Raw genomic sequence first — 7841 nt, 5'->3', positions numbered from 1 at the left:
AGCATCTCGGGCCTCGGGCCTGCCCAGGCAATTCAGCAGTGCCTCGGGGAACCAGACGATTTCCAGATTTGATCTCTGAGTCCCCTGGTCTGCTGGTTACCACACGGCCTTCTTTCCTGCTGAGTCCGAGTCAGCAGGTTGGGAGAAGGCGCCCTGGAATCTGTTGTCAGGAAGGGTGGAGGGCAAAGCCCACCAGCCCCACGTTCTCATTCACTTGTCCACGCTGTGCCCACTCGGTGTGGCAGCAGCTCTGCTCCTCCCGGCCAGTCTCTTCCTGCCCTGCGCCCCCAGCCTCCTTTCCATTCTGGCAAAGCCCAGCTGCCTAGAGTTCCCAACATTCCTCCGTTTCTGGCCTCCAGGGGCTGCCGGCTTTTCCCTCCTTTCTTCTCTCCTGTCGAGCCGTGGAACACCATTCATTCCTCCCTGCCCCCAGCCCTGCCACCATACGCCTCCCTCTGATGTGCCAGATCTGGCTTGATCCCAGGGTGGCCCTCTGCATCTGCTAGCAGCCTGTTCTGCCCCCTCACCCCGCAGACTCCCCCACCTCCCCACCTAGTCTGGGACTCCAGGCTTGTCCTTCGCTCTGAGATTTGAGTCTGGGCTTGGGCTGCTGCTGGAGAGTGTAGGTTCCCGCCATGCAGATGAATGAATGCACAGAAGGCAGGCATCTGGCCAGACTGGACCGGGCACTGGAAGGGAGCTGGGGTCCCTCCCGCTGCAGCCCCAGGGTCACCCCGGTTCCTGCTGCCTCTGCTGAGGGTTTGGCATCAGGCACAAGCGAGCAGCTGTTGTTTCTGGAGCCACTAGAGGGAGACCTTCACGGCCCATCTTCCACTGGGTGCAACTGCCCGGCACAGGAGAAAGTGTGTGTGTCCTACCTGGGTGGTGGGCAGTGGCCTGGCTTCCTGCAGGTGGAGATCTGTTTACTGGATGGCAGCAGGACCTACTTAGAAGCTAGGGGGTGTGGTGGGAGCCAGCACCCGGGCAGGAAGTTCAGCAGATAAGAACCACAATGGGTCAAATGGAGGACATGTACGGGGGCCTTTTCCATGCCCATGCCCTTTTCCATCCCCCCGGGAAGGGAAGAGGGGCTGGGAATGGAGTTAATGATCCATCATGGCTGCATGAGGGAGCCTCCAGAAAAATCCCCAAAGTGCAGGGTCTGGAGAGCTTCTAGGTTGTGGCCACCCCAAGGGTGACAGTGCTCATGGCCCTCCCAGACCTCCCCCTGTGTGTGCCTCTCCGCTTGCTGTCCATCTGTGTCCTTTCATGTCCTTTACTGTGTAATAAAGCTTCCCTGGTGGCTCAGATAGCAACAAATCTGCCTGTGCTGTGCTAAGCATTCTGTGTATTATGAGAAATAACCCTATGGAGAGTAGGAGCTACTCATATAAGATCCACTCTTCAGGTGAGGAAACTGAGGCCCAGAGAGCCTGAGTAACTTGCCATAAGAGCTATGGAAAGGCCAGAGCTGATGTTTGAATCTAGAGCGCGGGAGTCAGGGCTTGGACCCCACAGCTCTGGGGAGGGGAGTACAGGCCCAAGACAGCTCTTTGCCCCTTCCGCGAGTCTCTGCACCTCCAAGCCTGGCTTCCCCTCCGAGAGATGGGACTAACAATAGCTCTCTGGGGTGGGAGGGGCATGATTCAGAGGCTGAACTGAGACACAGGATGTGCAGGGAGGCAGACTCTGGGGCTTGTTAGGCCTCTTGGCGTGTGGCCTCAGGGCCTTGCTGTGTATCACGCGTGCCCCTGAGTTGCCCGCTGTCACGTCCTTGTTCCCCCACCACGGACTTTTCTCCTCTTGGTCCCTCTAGCTGTGCGCAGAAGGATGCTGTGCCAGGCTGAATGCTTTGCTGTCACCCTCCTGAAATTCTCAATATTTTCTGGCCCCAGGGCCCTGCACATGTGGCAGCCAGGCCAGATCTCCTGTTTCTGTCCCTGAGTCATCGGGTCCAGCAGGCAAGGAGCCACCTTCAGGAGAAAAGGACGCACAGAATGGCACAGGGGATCGGGGCCTCGCCAGGCTTTGGGAGCGCCCTGCCTCTTTTCTCAGGCACGCACGTCGTGACTCGGCGTCCCAGCCACTTGCCATCCCTAAACCAGAGCTGGAAGCGGAAGACCTCTGGTTCCCCCAGTCACAGTGGTGCCATTTCTGAGCTCGCATTCATCCACCCTAAGTCGTTAGCAGGGATCTCGGTCCTCCCAGACCCCCCTAGTTCGTCCTGGGGGGACCCCCAAGGTCAACGTGCAGTGCTACTGCCTGAGTGCTCCCCGTTTGGCGTCTGGCTGCCCTCAGTCAGTTCACTTGCCTGCATACCCGCGTCCCTGAGCACCCTCGGAGTCCCCTTCCAGCCAGCCCAAGTGGGCATGCGGGGCCTTCCAGCTGACACCTTTCAGTCCTCACCCCTGGCTCCTGGGCTGGGCCCCTGCCCTTGAGCCTGACCGCCTAGGGTGAATGGCCTCTGGGGCAGGCGGTGTTCTGGGAACAGGCTGTGTCCTGGCCAGGAGAGCGGCCGGAGCGGGAGGCTCTCTGAGGTCCACCCGGGGTCCCCGAGGCCTCTCAGGTGCCGCAGATCCTCGCCTATTACAGGGGGTCCAGGCGGGGGGTGCTGAGGTCGTGGGCTAAGAGGGAATGGAGCCCATCCCCCACGGGGTCTCCCCACACAGTAGCCTGGACGGGGTGTCTCTCACACCTGTCCCATCCCTCTCTGATTCTAGAGTCCACCTCCCGTCTGCCAAGTTTGCCAGGAAGGAAGTCAGAGGAATGTCGGGCCACGGCTCCTGAGAGTGGCCCCGGTCAGCGCACCTCATCTGCAGGTCGCTTCTGCCCGCTCCGCTGGGGCCCTGCACCACAGCTTGGTGTTCTGAGCAGTTGTCTTCCGCGGCTGCCACCTTCTTGCTTCATTCTCCGCCTTTGGCTTGGCTTTCCCCCAGGGAAGAGCAGGCTTCAGCTGCTGCTCAGGAGGAACTCTCTCCTTGTCACTGGGACCCTCCACTAATTTTTTTAATTTAATTTTTATTTATTTGGCTGTCAGGTCTTTAGTGATGCCATGCAGAATCTTTTCATTGCAGCATTTGAACTCTTAGTTGCGACACGTGGGGTCTAGTTCCCTGACGAGGGATTGAACCTGTGTCCCCTGCCTTGGGAGCACAGAGCCTTAGCCACTGGACCACCAGGGAAGTCCCAGGGACTCTCTACTCTTAATCCGCCTGCATCAGCCACATGCCTGGGCTCTGCCCTTTCTTCCCTCTCTTCCCCCCCCGCCCCCCCCACTTCTTTGCGTCCTTGCTCCCTTCTGTCCTTCCTTTCTTTTGTTTATTCATTCAACAACCATTCATTAAACCACAGGTGGCCCTAGTGGTAAAGAACCCGCCTACCAATGCAGGAGATGAGATTCAGGTTCAGTCCCTGGTCGGGAAGATCCCCTGGGGAAGGGAATGGCAACCCATTCCAGCATTCTTGCTTGGAGATTCCCATGGACAGAGGAGCCTGGCGAGCTACAGTCCGTAGGGTCACAGAGAGTCAGACACGGCTGAAGCAACTTAGCCCAAGGACACAGAGTTCTGCTACAGGTGTCCTCTGGTGCTTGTACTCCTAGAAGCGTGGCCCCCCAGCCCCCTCTGAAAGTGGACATTTCTTGCTTTCCTCCCCACTATCTACTTCCCCTATGGACCCAGCTCCACCCCCGAGGGTGAGCCTTGATTTGGTTTAAGCCAGTTTACTAATGCCTCAGCCCCTTGGCCACAGTAATTCAGGACGGAGATCCCAACTCTGTCCAGACGGGCCCCATGAGATGTCAATTCTGGACTTTTTCTTTGGCTGTCACTAGATGTGTTCCTTTTCTGTTGGGTTTGGACCCAGGCAGCACAAGCCCTGAAGCAGCTTAAAGGCCTCATTCCATCACACGGGAGAGCCTGGCAGGATGGAGCGGGTTCCCAGCAAGCGGGCACCTCTCAGGGCCGCCCCTCTGGTGGAGGAGCCTTCCCAGGACTGTGAATCACTGCCCCTCGAGGTTTAAGCTAGGAGGACTTGGTTTTTCGTGTCCCTGCAGTCCAAAGCATCCTAGTAGGCTCCATATTCCCAGGAGGAGCCAGTCTCTCCTTGAGTGTCCGTCCATGGGGAGCCTGTTGCTGGGGGAGGCAGCCCTCTTGATTTCTGGAACATTCTGACTCAAGAGAGTACTAATATTGACCCCAGATATGCCATTTTGCTTTTCTGACCTTTCTACCCTTGGTCTTGGGTCAGTTATTTCCCAACTCAATGTGCACCAAGTCCCGACATGCACCAACCCCCACTAAGAGTTCTCTGCTGTCTCTATCTGGAAGCGCATACTGGAAGCTCTTGCTTCAGGCCACATCTCTCCAGAGTCCCTCTGCCAGAGGGCCTTTCAGTCCACACAGGCTTGTCCTATTTGATCCTCATCTGGTCCTCAGGGCAGCCTCGTAGGGGTGAGATGGACACAGGTAGTGATGTGTCCAAGGAGGGCATGAGAGGTTCCTGGGGTTCTCCAAGGGATGGAGGCCTTCAAGTGGTCACTGAGGGACCATCATTGGTCCAGGAGGCAGGTGGAGTGTAAGCTGCAAAGAGGACTCCCCTGGGGCTGGGGGAGGAATCTGGAGCTATGGCTGTTCATGGACGAGGCACCGCTGGGAACATGGGAACGGTAGACACTGGACCCTGTCCTGCCGGGTTCCTGGGACACATCGGCACTAAGTGGCAAAGTGTGTGCCAATCTCGGCCATCAGCCTGGGCCCTGGCTGACGTCCCCTGCCTGTGACCACAGGACGGGACCTCACTCCTTAAATGGGGAGAATATACCAGAAATCAGGCCAGTCATGGGTACTGGCTGGGTTGCCATGCCAGTGCCCAAACACACAATCTTAGGGGTCAGCTGCCTGGATGGTGATGCTGGCCCTGGGCTGAGTTCGTGGGAAACCCCGGGGAGCAATGAGCGGGGGTGCCTCCCAGGCGTTGCACTTTGTACCGTTTATAAGAGAACGCTTCTCCGTGTCTGCCTTCACTTTAACGGTGTTTGAAATGGGGGGGGGATGGGAATTCCCTGGCTGACCAGTGGTTAGGACTTGCCTCTTTTACCACCAGGGGGGGTCCAGGTTCGATTCCTGGTCGGGGAACTAAGCTCCCACAAGCAACCAGGTGCAGCCATAAAAAAGAGGGGAAAAAAAGAAATGGTGAGGGGAGTCTGTGTGAAGTAATAGAAATATATATGTATGTATTTATTAGTAGTACTATATATTATGTGTTATTATATGTGGTGGTCTTTGACCCCAGTTCTTGGCACAGAGTGCCTAAAACCCTTGTAATTTCCTAAGTGATAAGAGCACTCAGATTATCTTTTGTTCTAATATTTGGTCTTTGACCCCGGTTCCTGACGCAGAGCTCCTAAAGACTTTGGAATTTCCTGGGCGATAGTCACCCAGGCGACTCTGTGTGGCGACCGGTCACCAGAAAGGGGACATGATTAACCGCTGGGAACCAGGAATGTGCGGCCCATCCTCCACCCTCCGGGAAGGGAAGAGGGGCTGGGAATGGAGTTAATGATCCATCATGGCTGCATGAGGGAGCCTCCAGAAAAATCCCCAAAGTGCAGGGTCTGGAGAGCTTCTAGGTTGTGACCACCCCAAGGGTGACAGAAACTCCTGTGCTGGCGACCCTTCCAGACCTCACCCTGTGTGTGCCTCTCCGTTTGCTGTCCATCTGTGTCCTTTCATGTCCTTTACTGTGTAATAAAGCTTCCCTGGTGGCTCAGGTGGCAAAGAATCTGCCTGCCATGCGGGAGACCTGGGTTGGATCCCTGGGTCAGAAAGATCCCCTGGAGAAGGAAATGGCAACCCACTCCAGTATTCTTGCCTGGAGAATCCCACGGATAGAGGAGCCTGGTGGGCTGCAGTCCATGGGGTCTCAAAAAGTCAGACATGACTGAGCAACTCACACAGCCATCCATCCATTGTATAATAAACCGGTAAATGTCAGTGTTTCCCCGACTTCTGTGAGCTGTTCTGATGAATAATCGAATCCAAGGGGGAGGAGGTCAGGGAAACAGAAGTTGTGGGTGACCCCAGGGGACCTACTGCTTATGATTGGCATCCGAACTGGGGGGCCGTCTTGTGGGACTGAGCCCTTAACCTGTGAGATCTCTGGGCAGACAGTGTCCGAATTGAGCTAAATTGTAGGACAGCCAGCTGAGGTCACGGAGAATTTCTCGATATGAAAGGAAAAAGCCCTGGGAGCGGGTGTGGGTCTGAGGGGAGGGTGGGACCAGCGGAGTCAGATGCTGCTGCAAATGCCATGGGACCAGGATGGGATGAAGGGGTGGATCTTTGGTGACCTTGACAAGTGCAGTGAGGACACGAGCTGGTCTGAGTGGACCAAAGAGATGCTGGGGAGGGAGGTGGGGGGACACAGATGCTGATTTCGGGATATTTCGTTGCTGGGGTTGAGGGGTTGCATAAGGATCGGAGTGCAGACACAGGAAGGAGCCGTGTGGGGTCCAGAGAGGGATTAAGAGACAGGAGGTGGCCCAGCCTGTCTGATCTGGGGATGGGTGGCAGAGAAGGGTTGATGGGGGAGATAGTGGGAAGACTGCTGGGGAGGTGACCGTGAGAAGGGAGAAGGGACCTCCGGGCCTGAGAGAGGACCTGCGCTGGGGAGCGTCCTGCTCATGGTGCAAGGTGGCCTGGCTGGGCTGCGGAGGCTGGGTGGCCACGGGGATGGATTCAGTTTTAGGTTCATTTGTGAATGAAAAGGGTAGGGAGGTGTGAGGAGACAGAGAAGGTCCCTGCTGGGGTGAAATAGTCACAGGGAGTGAGCTGGCAAGGGAACTGCTCAGGAAAGGGCATACAGAAAGCCCAGCCAGGTTTACCGCTCAGGTGCTTGTAGGGGAGGAGCTGGGGACGTGCTCAGGCCTGAGCCTGGACCCCTACCTCCTCTTCTGGGTATATTCCAGATGGACACACACTCGCTGAGCTAGAGATGATAACAATCCCAGAATTTCTATGAAGTTTCTACGAAGAGGGTTAGAGGGCTGCCCTTCAGAGAAAGCTGGGTGCCACTGCTCTAACCACACTGCCCTTCTGCCCCCTCCCATTGTTTCCAGGCAACCCCATGCTGTCAGTTATTAGGTCCCCGACAGTGCCTTTGTCCTTGACACCCCCACCCCACCCCCATCTTCCTCCTGCATCCCACCTTCACCCCGGCAGTGACTCCAGCTCTGCCTTCTGGGTGGACCCAGAGGCCAGCCCCTCCTCACACACCCTGGCCCTGGTCCCTCCGCCCCTCGCCTCCTGGGAGCAGAGCCAGCGTGGCCTCCCATGGTTCCTCCTTCCTCACTCCCCTTGGGGTCTGCTCCTGAGGGCAGGAAAGGGGGTCTTCCTAAAACACAGATATGATCGTGCACTTGGTTGTTCTCTTATTTGGCTTCAGAGTCAACAGGTTACACGCGGGAGATAACCCAGGCTCTTTCCCAGGGCTCCCCCGGCCCTGTGGGATTCGGTCTCTTCTCTCCCCTCCCTCCCTGGGCTCCAGCCTCACTGGTGCCTCCCCACCTCCATCTTTTTTTTCTCTTTTTTTAACTAACCATTTTATTTATTTAGTGCTGTGTGCGGGATCTTCCCCCACCAGGGATAGAACCCACGCCCCTTGCAGTGGAAGTCATCTTAACCACTGGGCCACCAGGAAAGTTCCTTGAGACACTCCATTTCTTCTGCTATCATCCTCCTTTTCCAGACCCCTATAGCTCTGCTCCACCATCCAGTGTCTCTGTAAGCACGAGACCCGCTCTCTCAGCCCCAGTGAAACCCTGAGCCTTCCCTTGCCCCTGC

This window comes from Moschus berezovskii, chromosome 20 (genome assembly GCF_049115385.1).
Source record: "Moschus berezovskii isolate FMDL1 chromosome 20, NW_MosBer_1.0, whole genome shotgun sequence".
NCBI lineage: Eukaryota > Metazoa > Chordata > Mammalia > Artiodactyla > Moschidae > Moschus > Moschus berezovskii.
This window is presented reverse-complemented; position numbering follows the sequence as displayed.